Source organism: Hypanus sabinus, chromosome 9 (genome assembly GCF_030144855.1).
Source record: "Hypanus sabinus isolate sHypSab1 chromosome 9, sHypSab1.hap1, whole genome shotgun sequence".
Taxonomy (NCBI): domain Eukaryota; kingdom Metazoa; phylum Chordata; class Chondrichthyes; order Myliobatiformes; family Dasyatidae; genus Hypanus; species Hypanus sabinus.
In genome coordinates, this window is record NC_082714.1 from 15,693,984 (window position 1) to 15,708,235 (window position 14,252).

The window sequence follows — 14,252 nt, forward strand, 5'->3', positions numbered from 1 at the left end:
ATCATCCCTGCCAGTCTCTGTGTATAGAAAAAAAACTTACCCTGCTCATCTCCTTTAAAGTTTCCACCTTTCCCTCTAAAGCTGTGCTTGCTTGTATTTGATATTTCTACTGCGGGTAAAGGACACTACTCTATCTATGTATCTCATAATTTAAAAAAAAACCTCTACCAGCTCTCCCCTCAGCCTCTGACATTCCAGAGGAAATAATCCAAGTTTGTCCAACCTTTCCTTATAGCTAATGCTCTTTAATCCAGGCATTATCCTGGTGAACCTTTCCGGCACCCTTCCCAAAGCCTCCAGACCTCCCCTGTTATGGGGCAACCAGAACTGCACACAATACTTCAAATGTGGCCGAACTAAAGTTTTATACAGCTGTGTCATGAATTCCTGACTCTTATACTCAATGACCTGAACACTGAAGACAGGCATGCCATACACTTACTTGACCAACTTATCTGCTTTTGTTGCCACTTTCGGGGAGCTACAAACTTGAACTCCAACATCCCTATTGTACACCAATGCTTCTAAGGGTCTTGCCACTGACTGGATTCTCTCCCCTTACATTTAACCAAACTCCCTTGCTAAAGTTTCCTCTGCTAACACATGCATATGAAATTTTGTGTTTTTTAAATATACTTTAGAAATGTCAAGGGCCATGGTGTACAGAAACAGGCTCTTTGGCCCACCTAGTCCATTCTGAACTGCTATTCTGCCTAGTCCCATTGACCTGCACCCAGACCATACACTTCCATACCCCTCCCATCCATGTACCCATCCAAACTTCTCTTAAACTTTGAAATCAAACCCATATCCACATCTTCCGCCAGCAGCTCGTTCCACAGCCTCACCACCCTCAGAGTTCTCTCTTAGGTTCCCCTTAAGTATTTCCCTTAACCCACGACCTCCAGTTCTAGTCTCACCCAACCTCAGTGGAAAAAGCCTTCTTGCCTTCATTCTGTCTATAGCCCTCATAATTTTGTATACCTCCATCAAATCTTCCCTCATTGTCCTGCACTCTGTGGATGTGTATATAACTGTTTAGAAAACTACTATAATTGTAGCAGCTGATATATTTTAAGTTGGGCTGAAGATGTAGACTCCATTTTGTCCTGGTCTGAGGAAACTAATTGTTTAACTAAAAACCTACCTTGTGATGTTCAAGGGGTCTTTATAAAATCCCCTTCCATAGCATTTTAAAAGTTAATATTAAATGGCCAATATTTTGGTTTCTCAGTTAGGGGCTTACAGATAAGGCACAGAAACTGACCATATTTCTTTCTAGTAAAAAGAGGTCAGGAAAATCAACTCTGGACACCTTTGATTCACATTAACCAGTGGACCATGCAGGAAACTTGTCCTTAAAAAAATTACTCGCACCTAAATCATTTTTGTTTTGCAGTGGTCTCTTTCCATTAACCCTTTTTTTTTAAAACTTTCTGAAAGGTCAAAAGCTTTGGCTGAGGTAATTTGCAACAGATTCCACATACCCTTGTGCACCTTTGACCAATAAAATGCCATAAAAATTCAGAGCACATAAAATGTGTGTTGGCATTCTGGTTCACAGAGGCAGTTCACCATGAATGTCAATGAAGCACAAGAACATTTGAAACAGATGGCAAGCCCCCTCTGCTTCTCTTTGAAGCCACAGCTTATCATGTGTCTCAGGTCTATTTACCTGCCTAAACCCTTGTTATGTCTTAATATGGGAAGATGTTGTAGACAGAGACTCGCGCATTATTTTTCAAGCCTGCTGAGTGTGCATGTCTGCTAACACGGTCCTACAGAGATCAATCAAAACGGCGTTTAGTGAAGACGAAAACAGTGACATAAAACAATTCCCAAAAGCACCATAAACTGTTTCAACACTTGGATGATAGAAAAATGGAGGGCTACGTGGGACAGTGGGTTAGATTGAGCTTGGAGTAGGTTAAAGGGTCGGCCCAACATAGTGAACCGGCGGACCTGTACTGTGATGTACTGTTCTATGTTTTGTATTCTAACCCATGCTAGCTTGAAGCAGAAGAGCTACTACCTATATATATCACTGCATAATCTATATAGGCTGCAATACTCCTGATCACTTAGTGTCCAAAGATGGTCATTTAGCCTTGAATGTGAAAGTGCATTTCCATCCTCTGGAGCAGAGAGTTATAAAAATTAGGACATTCTGAGAGAAGATATTTCTTCTTATCCTGGTTCTAAGTAGTTGGTCCTCGTCCTGGGACAGCAAAGCCTTGTTCTAACCTTACCAGCGATGTCTTAGAGTCTCTCAACTATACTTCTTTAGGGTTTGAGGAGAATTTCTTTGACACCGAAGGCGCTAGAAAATTTCCTTGGTTGACCGTAGAGAGCATTCTGACTGGCCGCATCACCGCTTGATATGAAGGCACCAGTGCACAGAGTCACAAGAAACTTCAGAAAGGTTATAGCCTCAACCAACTCCAACACAGGCACAAGCTTCCCCAACATCCATGACATCTTCCAATGATGCCTCAAGTAGGTAGCATCCACCATTAAGGATCCTCAACATGCAGAACACGTCCTCTTCTGATTGCTACTATCAGGATGGTCCTATGGGAGACTGAAGCCTCACACTTAACGTTTTAAAAACAGCTTTGTCCCTTCTACCATCAGACTTCCAAACAGTCCAAGAACACTGCCTCACTTTTCCTCTTTTGCTCTATTTATTTATTGATTCAGGAGGTGGGGTGGAAATACTTCTCTACCAAAGGAGATGACAGGCGCTCCTTCCCTCTGCCAGCCCTTGGGCAAGGTGTAGCACCAGCTTAGCCCCCCAGTCAGAGTCAGGTGAAGCCACGAGAGTGGGTGCTGGGTATGAGCAGCTGGTGCATTTCCCAAGTCCTGGTTATGTGACTTCAGAGACAATAAACCTGATCCTGATTCTGGGCAACAGCGCACATCTACAGCTCTGGATTAGCACAGCCTTTTTCCAAGGAAACAAATTTTGTGCTTCATTTGCCCCATTTTCAATGTTCAGTTTTCTCTCCTTTCACAGCTTAGTCTGCAATATGAACACACAATCCAAACTCTGAGCACTGAAGTAGATTGTTGACTCCGCAGGTTCATATCGGTGCTGGCTAAAGACACCTTTCCCGCGGCATTGGAAAAATTCTTCCTTTTTATCTATGACTGTTTCCACTGCACCCTTGTGCTGGAAACAACTGTCTTTTTAAAATAATACTTTTTATAGGATTTCTACTTTTAGCAACCTCATGTATTTTTCACACTCACTGGCAGAAAGCAGTATAGCAGCTAAACTAACAGCTTATCACCTTTCTCATTTTCCATTGGCTAAGTATTAGCACATTACCCACGTGATGTAGTTGCATGTAGCTTTTTAACTAATTATCACTAAGGAATTTTCTATCTTGTCTGTAAAAGCGATAGATTTTTTGAAAGTGCCATCTTCTATTCCTTGTCTTACACCCTTGAGCATTAACTTAGCATAGTTTCTCACCTCATTTAGTTTGCTTAGTACTTGTATGTTTGCTTGTATTCTAAAATAAACTGAAATCTTGGAATTAAGAACGCTCGCCATTTTTGACTCCTGGAAGAGACCCAAGGGTCAGAAATTAAACAGAGATCTAATAATGGTCACTGTTGACCCTTCAACCTGCGTGACTACACCAGACTAAACTAGATATCTGCTGATCAGAAATTTGGAGTCGGTGGGAACTTGCTGTGTGCAAGCCAATTGACAAGTTTACTGCATTGCAACATCGATTAAAAGTGCTTCTCTGATTGCTGAGAACCTTATCTTAGTTGGTTGTAATGTAAATGCAAGCATTTCTTTGAAAGATAGTAGGATATGGAGGCAGTTGGGTGGTGCAGTGGAGATACTTCTCTATCAAAGGAAGTGTAAGGGGCCCCTTCCCTCCACAAGCCTGCATGTCACCCTTGGGCAAGGTATAGCACCTGCTTAGGCCCCCCGATCAGGGTCAGGTGAAGCCAGGGAGCAGGTGCTGGATGGTTGTTTGAGCAGCTGATGCTTATCACAAGTCCTGGTTATGCGACCATAGAGTATTGATAATGGCTGGAGTCACCCGTCTTGTAAAGATACTGTCTAGCGGAAGGCAAAGGCAAATCACTTCTGTAGAAAAGTTTGCCGAGAACAACCATGGTCTTGAGACCATTATATCACACGACATGACAACTATGTGCGGAGGTCCTGTACTGTCAGGATCAGCCTCTTCTCCAACAAGGGTTAACTTCAGGTGGTTCAACAGGTGGATTTTGAGGCCTTGTTTGAAAGGCCTTGGGTTTTTCACCACCAACTGGGGCATCATTTCGTTAGTGAATAACTGATTATTCACTTATTCAGATATAGCACAGAATAGGTCCTTCTGGCCCTTTGAGTCGCACTGGCCAGTAACCCTCAATATACCCCTAGCTGAATCACAGGACTATTTACAGTGACCAGTTAACCTATCAAATGGTATGTCTTTAGACTGTGGGAAGAAACTGGAGTACCCAGAGGAAACACACGCGGAGAACATACAAACTCCTTACAGACGGTGACAAAATGAACCTGGGTCACTGAAAAGCATTGCGCTAACCACTATGCTACTGCTCCATCCTGATATAATAACATCAGTGGAGTAGGAACCAGAGGTTTGGGCAACGGACCCATGAACTTGAGGAGGTTTGATATGTCACCAAAGACATATCGAACTGTAAAGCACCTTTGGACATTCTCAAATTGTGAGATGTGCTATACCTTCAGAAGAGCTTCAGAGTTTTGCCCCATTGGTATCAGGGCTCCAGCTAAGCAACAGACACGCACACACACACACACACGTAGATGGACATGGACTAGATGGGCTGAAGGGCCCGTTTTTGTGCTATTTTTCTATAACTCTGTGACACAAAGTGTTGGAGTACATCAACAAGTCAAACAGCATCAATGGATTCTATGGAACATATTAATCTAGAGTTTCTGGGGATGCTTAACTGGCTGAGAATCTCCTGCAGTGTGACTTTTAGTAACCTTTTTTTTCTTGTGCATTTAATGTTTTAATGTATCCTGTTTCAAACTTGTTTTCCCTTCATCCCTTCTTTCACCTTGTTTTTATTCCACTTCCCTTGGTTCTTCCCGTGTAGCGGCGTGCTTGTTTATTTTTGAGAGCTGACATGTCAGACTGCTTGAGGCTACTCGGGATCTGTTTTCTTTGCTCAGCTCTGCTCTTCCTTTTCATCTTTGTCCTGCCCCTCTTTTTCTGTCAATGACGTACCAGGACCGGGAAGTGCGGCCACGCACTGCAGGAATGGCGGGCTCGAAAGGTTAGGACTTTGATCCTGCGCTGAGTTGCTGCTTCACATGGTCTTCATTACCCCTATTCCACCCGGCTCGGATTTGCTTCAGCAAGTTTTATCCTTCAGTGGATTTTAACATTAGCCAATGTGGTTTGTATTGTCTGATAGATTTGGGCATCTTTCATCTTGTTTAAACCATCGTCGGGAGTTGGGGGGGGGGGGGAGGTAAAATCCATTTTCATAGGCAAAGGATTACCAAAGTTGCACTTTAAGTATTCCAAAGCGATCAAAATTACTTTGGAGTCCACACTCTGAATAAACTTCCCGCTGGTCTTTTAATGGATTTGTTACTGGACTCCATTCTATCAGCTTTCCAGACTCAGCCCATATCAGTCTGGTGAGTTGCGGCCAACAATAATAAAATTGTGTATTTACTTAGTTTAGAATTTAATTAATTCCTTCTTTTTTTATTTTTCTTGCAAATGTTGCCTGCTGCCAAGTGAATCTTTCATGTCCGTGTTTCTACAATTTCCTTTCATTCAAGTGGAACGTGGTTATTGAAGTATGATCTGAATATTGCAAATGCTTAAATGAGCGATTCCCGAGCTCCATGTTTCTTTTCGCAATACATAATATGATTCAGGGAGTGATTTAGACTGGTGTTCCATCAGGTTTTTTAACTCTTGAGGGCTGAATTTCTGTAGTGTGCTGAAGTCGTTTCATCTCAATGCCAGAAGCTGGATCATAAAATAGTGGGGCGGCCTTCTTTTTAATGACAGCTTGTTGTATCCCTGTAGTAAAAGGTTTATTGGTTCGTATTGATTTCCAGGTACTTTAATTGACAGCAGATAGATTCAAAGAAATCTCAGATCACAGAACCACTGTACAGAAGGACGCCATTTAGATCAATTGTGTCAGTGCAGGAGGAATCTTTTCTCCATTATCCTCTCCCTTTGGGCCTCGGCCTTGCACAAGTTTTCCTTTCAAAAACTTTTCCATTCTCAGTGGCCACCCATTTCTACTTGACTTCTCAATTTCATACCAATATAAGACCATAAGACACAGGAGCAGAATTAGGCCATTTGGCCCATCGAATCTGCTCTGCTATTTCATCATGGCTGATCCAATTTTCCTCTCAGCCTCAATCTCCTGCCTTCTACCAGTATCCTTTCATGCCCCAACTAAACAAGAATCTATCCACCTCTGCCTTAAATGTACATAAAGACATGGCCTCCATAGCTGCTTCTGGCAAAGAATTCCACAGATTCACCACTCTCTGGTTAAAGTAATTCCTCCTTGATGCACCATCAATAACTCTCTCTGAGACGTAAAGGCGAGATATTGGCTTTTATTGACTGGAAGAAGGAACAAGCAGTGGTTGACCACCATATTACGTCCTGGAGACAGAGAGGCTGGGCTCAGGCCTCAATCGCCTTTATACAGGGGTCTGTGGGAGGAGCCACAGGAGCAGTCAGCAGGGGGCGTGTCCAGACAGGCACCCGTAGTTCACCATACTCCTCATCTCCATTCTAAAAGGACGGCCCTCTATTCTGAGGCCTTGTTCTCTGGTCTTAGACTCTCTCACCTCTCCTCATCCACCCTATCAAGTCCTTTCACTATTCAGTAGGTTTCAATGACGTCACCCTTCATTTTTCAGAATTCTAGTGCATACAAGCCCAGAGCTATCAAATGCTGTTCATATAACAAGCCATTCAATCTTTGAATCATTCTTATGAACCTTCTTTGAACCCTCTCCAGTTTCAGCAAGTCCTTTCTAAGATAAGGGACCCAAACTTGCTCAAAATACACCAAGTGAGGCCTCACCAGTGCTGTATAAAGTGTCAACATTATGTCCTTGCTTTTATATTCTAGTTCTTTTGAAGTGAATGCTAACATCAAATTTGCCTTCCTTGACACAGACACAACCTGTAAACTAACCTTTAGGGAATCCTGCACAAGGATTCCCAAGTCCTTTTGCACATCGGTTTTTTGTATTTTCTCTCCATTTAGAAAATAGTCAACCCTTTCATTTGTTTTACCAAAGTGCGTGATTATACACTACCCGACACTATATTCCATCTACCATTTCTTTGCATATTGGCTTAATCTAAGTCCTTCTATAGCCTCTCTACTTCCTCAAAATTACCTGCCTCTCCACCTATCTTCATATCATCTGCAGTCTGTGCGACACAGCCATCAATTCCATCATTCAAATCATTGACATATAACTTAAAAAGAATCTATCCCAGCACAGACCCCTGTGGAACACCATTAGTCACGGGGAGTCAACCAGAAAAGGCTCCCTTTATTCCCACATTTTGCCTTCTGCCAATCAGTCGCTGCTTTATCCATGCTAGAATCTTTCATGTGATACCATGGGCTTATAGCAGTGATGACTGATGCTAAATACTTAATCAGTTCATCCACCATTTTCTTGTCCCCCATTACTACCTCTCTAGCATTGTTTTCCAGCGGTCCAATATCCACTCTTGCCTCTCTTTTGCACTTGATGTATTTGAAGAAATCTTTGGTATCCTCTTTAATAATATTGGCTAGCTTACTTTCATTACCCATCTTTACCTTCTTAATGACTTTTTAGCTGCCTTCTGTTGGTATTTAAATGCTTCCCAATCCTCTAACTTCCCACTAATATTTGCTCTATTATATGCCCTCTCTTTGGCTTTTATGTTGGCTTTGACTTCTCTTGTCAGCCACGGTTGTATCATTTTGTCTTTAGAATACTTATTCCTCTTTGGAATGTATACATCCTGTGCCTTCTGAATTTCATCCAGGAATTCCAGCCATTGCTTCTTTGCCATTATCCCAGCCAGCGTTCTCTTCCAATCAATTCTGGCCAACTCTTCTCTCACGCCTCTGTAATTCCCTTTCTCCACTGTAATACTGATACATCTGACTTTATCTTCTCCTTCTCAAATTTTAGTGTGAATTTGATCATATTATAATCACTTACCCCTAAGGGTTCTTTGACCTTAAGCTCTCTAATCAATTCTGGTTGACTGCACAACACCCAATCCAGAATTGCTGATCCCCTAGTGAGGATCTTATAGGCCTTCTAGAAATTCCCTCTCCTGGAATCCAGCACCAATCTGTTTTTCCCAATCTGACTGCATATTTAAGTCCCCCATGATGATTGTAACATTGCCCTTTTGGTATGCATTTTCTATCTCCCATTGAAATTTGTAGGCCACATCACGTGTGGAAAGGGCTGCCAGTGGCGATGGCGAAGGCGGAAACGATAGGGTCTTTTAAGAGACTCCTAGATAGGTACATGGAGGTAAAATAGAGGGCTATGGGTAAGCCTAGATAGTTCTAGGGTAAGGACATGTTTGGCACATGTGAGCCGAAGGGCCTGCATTGTGCTGTAAGTTTTCTATGCTTCTACATCATTACTACTGTTTGGGAGGTCTGTGTACAACTCTCATTAGTGTATTTTAACCTTACAGTTCCTTAGTTCTATCCACAATGATTCAACACCTTCCAACCCTACGTCACCTCTTTTCAGTGATTTGATTTCATTTTTTTACCAACAGAGCAACACTGCTGCCTCTTTCTTCCTGCTTATCCTTTTGACACAGCGTGTATCCTTAGTCATTAGGAACACTAGGCCTGCACGGCTCCATGTTACTGTTTATGGTGAGGACGTGGATGTGGAGAGGACCTAGAGGTACCTGGGTGTGCACCTGAATGACAGACGAGTGGAGCACCAACACAGAGGTTGTTTACAAGAAGGGCCTGAGTCGCCTCTACTTCCTGAGGAGACTGAGGTCCTTTGGAGTGTGCAGGCCTCTCCTTCACATTTTCTACCAGTCTGTTGTTGCCAGTACAATCTTCTAAGTGGTGGTGTGCTGGGGCACTGGCATCAACACGGGTGATACCAACAGGCTCAATAAACTGATTAGAAAGGCTGGTTCCGTCATAGGAGTCAGACTGGACACAGTTGTGGTAAAGCAAAGAACCCTATGAAAAGTCCTGACAACTCTGGACAATGCTTCTCACCTTCTGCATGCCACCTTGGCTGAACAGAGGAGCACTTAGAAAACTGCACTTATCCAAAGAGCGCTCTATGAGGTCATTCTTACCTTTGGCCATTAGACTCTGTAATGAGTCAACCTATAGTCGGGAAAGTGATGACACCCTCCTGTCAGACTGTTTGACGTAACTTACTTTTATTCTTTCTGACTTCTCTTCTAATATTTGTATATCTGTGCACTTGTAATGCTACTGTGACACTGTCATTTCCCTTGGGACAGATGAAGTATCTATCTATCTATTAGGTTCCCAGCTAGAATCTTCTTCCAGCCATGACTCAGTGATGCCCAAGTCATACATGCCAATCTGCAAATGTGCTACAAGTTTACCTGCCTTATTCTGTATACAGTGTGCATTCAGATACAACACCTTCAGTCCTGTATTCACCCTTTTTGATTTTGTCCACATTTTACATTGCAACTCATCCTGTTGACTGCAATTTTGCTCTATCATCAACCTGTCCTCACTACGCATAGCCTCTGTATCAGATCAGCTGCCTCATTTTCTGCACTATCATTCACCTTTCGTACGATACTGCTTGCATTGAGATACATGCTTTTCAGGACTCTAGTCATACCATGCTAAACCTTTCGATTCTGAATGTTGTTTGAGGTCTTACCAGTATCTGCCTCTGTATCTTTCCGCTAACGGTTCTGGCACTTTGGTTCCCATCCTCTGGCAACTCTAGTTTCAACCCCACAATGCAACATTAACAAAACTTCCCGCTAGAATACTAGTCCCCTCCAGTTCGAATGCAAACCATCCCTTCTGTACAGCTTCCACCTTTTCTGGAAGAGAGCCCAATGATCCAAAATCCTAAGCCTCCCTTTTACACCAACTCCTTAGCCACGTATTAAACTGTATAATCTTCCTAGTTTTGGCCTCACTAACATGTGGCACAGGTAGCAATCTTGATATCACAGCCCTGTGAGTCTTGCCCTCTAACTTAGCACCTCACTCCCTGAACTCCTTATGCAGAACCTCGTCACTCATCCTATCCATATCATTGGTACCTACATGGACCACAACTTCTGGCTGTTCACCCTCTCGCTTAAGAATGTTGAGGACTTCATCCGAGATACCCTGGACCTTGGCACCCGGAAAGCAACATACCATCTGGAAATCTTATTGTCACCCACAGGGCCGAATGTCCATTCTCGAACTAACGAACTAACAAAGCCCCTATCTCCACAGCCTGCCTCCTCCCCCTTTCCCTTCTGAGGCAGACCCTGTCAGAGACCTGACCACTGATTTTCCTCTGTGAGGTCATCCACCCCCAAAATGATATACCTATTCTGAGGAGGATGGCCACAGGGCTGCTCTGCACTGGCTCCTTAACCCTTTTCCTCTTCCTGACTGTTACCCGTTTTCCTGCGTCCTGCACTTTGGGTGTAACTACCTCTCTATGCGTCCTATCAGCTTCCTGAGTGATCCGTCATTCACCCCGCTCCAGCTCCAAAGCCTTATTGTTAGAAGGCAGATTGTTAGAAATGCACTGCTTGCATTTGTCGTTGTCGGGGACACTGTTGGTCTCCCTGCCTTCCCAGCATCCTGCCTGGTGTCTCTACTGTCCTAACTGAGCAGAAAAAAAAACAGCTTTGAGCTTTTCTTTCCTTTGCTTTCCGTAACTGAAGCTTCGAAGAGCTAAAGCCCCGAGATCACCACTCTGACTCCGTCCACTCAGACTGTGGCCACTGCTTTGATGGCTACTGTGCTTGCCCCTGCCTCCTTTCGATTTGCTCTTGGTAATCAATCCCAAATACCAGTTGGTTGCTAGTCAAAGCTCTTTACCGCTGTAGCGAGTCATTGCTGCCTTTTCTACTCGGGCAGCAAGCCTGATTGAAACCTCCTCCTCTCAAAACTTCTGATGTCTGTATTGATCTCTGGTTAAAGCTCTTTTTCGCTGTAGCGACCCACTGCTGCCTTCTGTACTCGGGCAGTGAACCTGATTGAAATCTCCTCTCAAAACTTCCGATGTGTTGGTCCATGGCTTCCTTGACTGCTACAGTGAGGACAAACTCAGGTTAGAGGAGCAACACCTCAAATTCCATCTGGGGAGTCTCCAACCTGATGGCATGAACATTGATTTTTCTAAGTTCTGGTGATCACTCCCCTCTCTTACCCCTCCACCCCCTCTTTTCTTTTCTATTCCCCTTTCCGGTTACCCTCTCATCCCTTTCGTTGTCCTCTTCCTCGCTGTCCTCTCCTTCTTCAGCTGTTCACCTCTTACTCAGTCAACAAGGCAAAAAAGATGGTTTTCGACTTGAGGAGAGCTCACACCACTCATACCCTCTTTACATCGGTAGCACAGCAGTGGAAACTGTGAGCAGTTTCAACCTCCTGGGAGTGCACATTTCACATGTCCCAGAACACATTCTGCACAATCAGGAGCGCTTACCAACTTCTCCGCTTTCTGAGGTACAGAAACTGCACTGTGGTGGACAGGAAGGATCTACAATCTGCCATCAAGGACACATATACAGAAAAGTGCCAGCAACATTATGAAGGCCCCCATCCACTCTGCTCATGCACTGTTTGTCCCGTGCCCACCATTTTCCCCAAACAGTAGAGCTGATCAACACCTCCACCCAATAACTCACCACCACCACTACTTCATCATTTCCAGTCGGAGTCACCTCATGTACAGACACTCCTGTGCTTAGTGTCTCTGCTCTACACCTGCGACTATGTGGCTAGTGCCATATTCAAGTTTGCCGATGGCACCACTGTCCTAGGCCGAATCAAAAGTGGTGATGAATCAGCATATAGGAGGGAGATTGAATATCTGGCTGAGTGGTGTCATAGCAACCGTCAGTATGTTCAGGTATGGCCCATGTGCGGAGAGAGAAACACTGAAGCAGTTCGATAGTTCACAGGCTTTAATGCAAACAATATTTTAAGGGAAAAGAAAACAATAATTGCTAGGCCAAACAGCCCTAGCAAGTTAACTGAATGTTAACTGAAATTCTCAAATGGGAAACTAGATGCCAACACCGTGGCGGAAAGGAATATTAAATATACGATGAATGCCGCTAGTCTTCAGCACCAGCTGACTCAATAGTCCACTCTCTCAGATGAGGCTGAATGCAAGCAGGCACCGTAGTGTCTCCGTGCTTTGCTCAAGTCTCGACAAGTGCTACAACGAAAAGAAGGGAGTTAAATACCGTCATAATTAAATAATAATTAGCTGACATGTGCATACTCACGAGCGCAATTGCCAAATCTGCTGCGCAGCCGAGTCCGTGGTTGTGACAAACAGCAACCTCTTATTCAATATCAGCAAGACCAAGGAGCTGATTGTAGACTTCAGCAGAGAGAAATGAGAGGTCCATGAGCCAGTCCTCATCGGAGGATCAGAGGTTGCGAGGGTCAGCACATTTAAATTCCTCAGTATTACTATTTCAGAGGACCTGCCTTGGACATAAATGTGATTGTGATGAAAGCACGGCAGTAGCTCCACTTCCCTGGGAGTTTGAGGAGATACGGTAGGACATCTAAAATTTTGACAAACTTCTAGAGATGTGTTTATTCTACTGGATATGCCACAGCCTGGTATGGAAACACTAATGCCTTTGAACAGAAAATCCTCCAGAAACGTAGTGGATTCAGCCCAGTACAGCATGGCTAAAGCTCTCCCAACCACTGAACGCATCTAGATGAAATGCAGTTGTGGGAAAGCACCATCCATCATCAGAGATCTCCACAGCCCAGGTCATGCTCTGTTCTCGCTGCTGCCGTCACGTAGAAGGTACAAGAGCCTCAGGTCTCGCACCACTAGGTTCAAGAACAGTCACTACCCCTCAACCATCAGGCTCTTGAATAAACAGGGATAACTAACTCAGCTTTACTTGCCCCATCATTGAAAAGTTCTCACAATAATTGATCTCACTTTCAAGGAATCCTTATCTCATTATCTCATGTTCTCATTATTTACTTACATTTACATTTGCACAGTTTGTTGTCTTCTGCACCCTGGTTGATCTTTCATCGATCCTGTTATAGTTACCATTCTATAGATTTGCTGAGTATGTCAACAAGAAAATGAACCTCAGGGTTGAATATGGTGACATATATGAATACTTTGAACTTTAAGGACACATGATCAATCGATGTATATCAGCTATCTTAGATATTTATATTTATTGTGTTTTTTATTGTTCTGTTCCTTATCTAATTTAGTTTTTGTTTGTGCTGCACTGGATCTAGAATAACGACGACTTTGTTCTCCTCTATACTTGTGTACTGGAAATGACTTTAAACAATATTGAGTCCTGACTCTAGACTCTTCACCTCTTCCACCTATCACCTTCCAGCTTCTTAAATCATTCCTTCCTCTCACATCCAGCCACCTTCCCCATCTCCGGGTCTTATCTACTGTATCACCTGCCATCTTGTGCTTCTCCTTACCCCCACCTTCTTAACCTGGTTTCTGTCCCCTTCTTTGCCATTCCTGATTGTTCATTTCCATTGCTGCTGCCTGACCTGCTGACTCCCTCCAGCATTTTGTGTGCGTAACCCTGATCTTCTGCCTAGTCCCATCCACTTGTATCTGGTCCATATCCCTCCATACTTCTCCCATCCATGTACCTATCCAGATTTCTTTTGAGTGCTACAATTGAACCTGAGTCTTTCATTTCAATTGGAAGCTTGTTCCACATTTTCGTCATCCTCTGGGTGAAGAAGAATCTATGATGCCTATTGTTCCTACAAAGGGTTTGTTCTGATTAGTCAAGCATGGCTTTGGAATCCATACTGACTATAAATGGCCTGGAAATTTGATCCATGGTGCTGTTTCAGTATTAAATAGCCAGGAAAGCACTTTGGATGGAAGAAAACAATCATTTCTGCCATTGTTCGTCACTCCACAAATTTAGTTGGTACTTCCCAGTGCAAGTTTAATTTCTTCACTTAAGATGTCCACCTGAGAC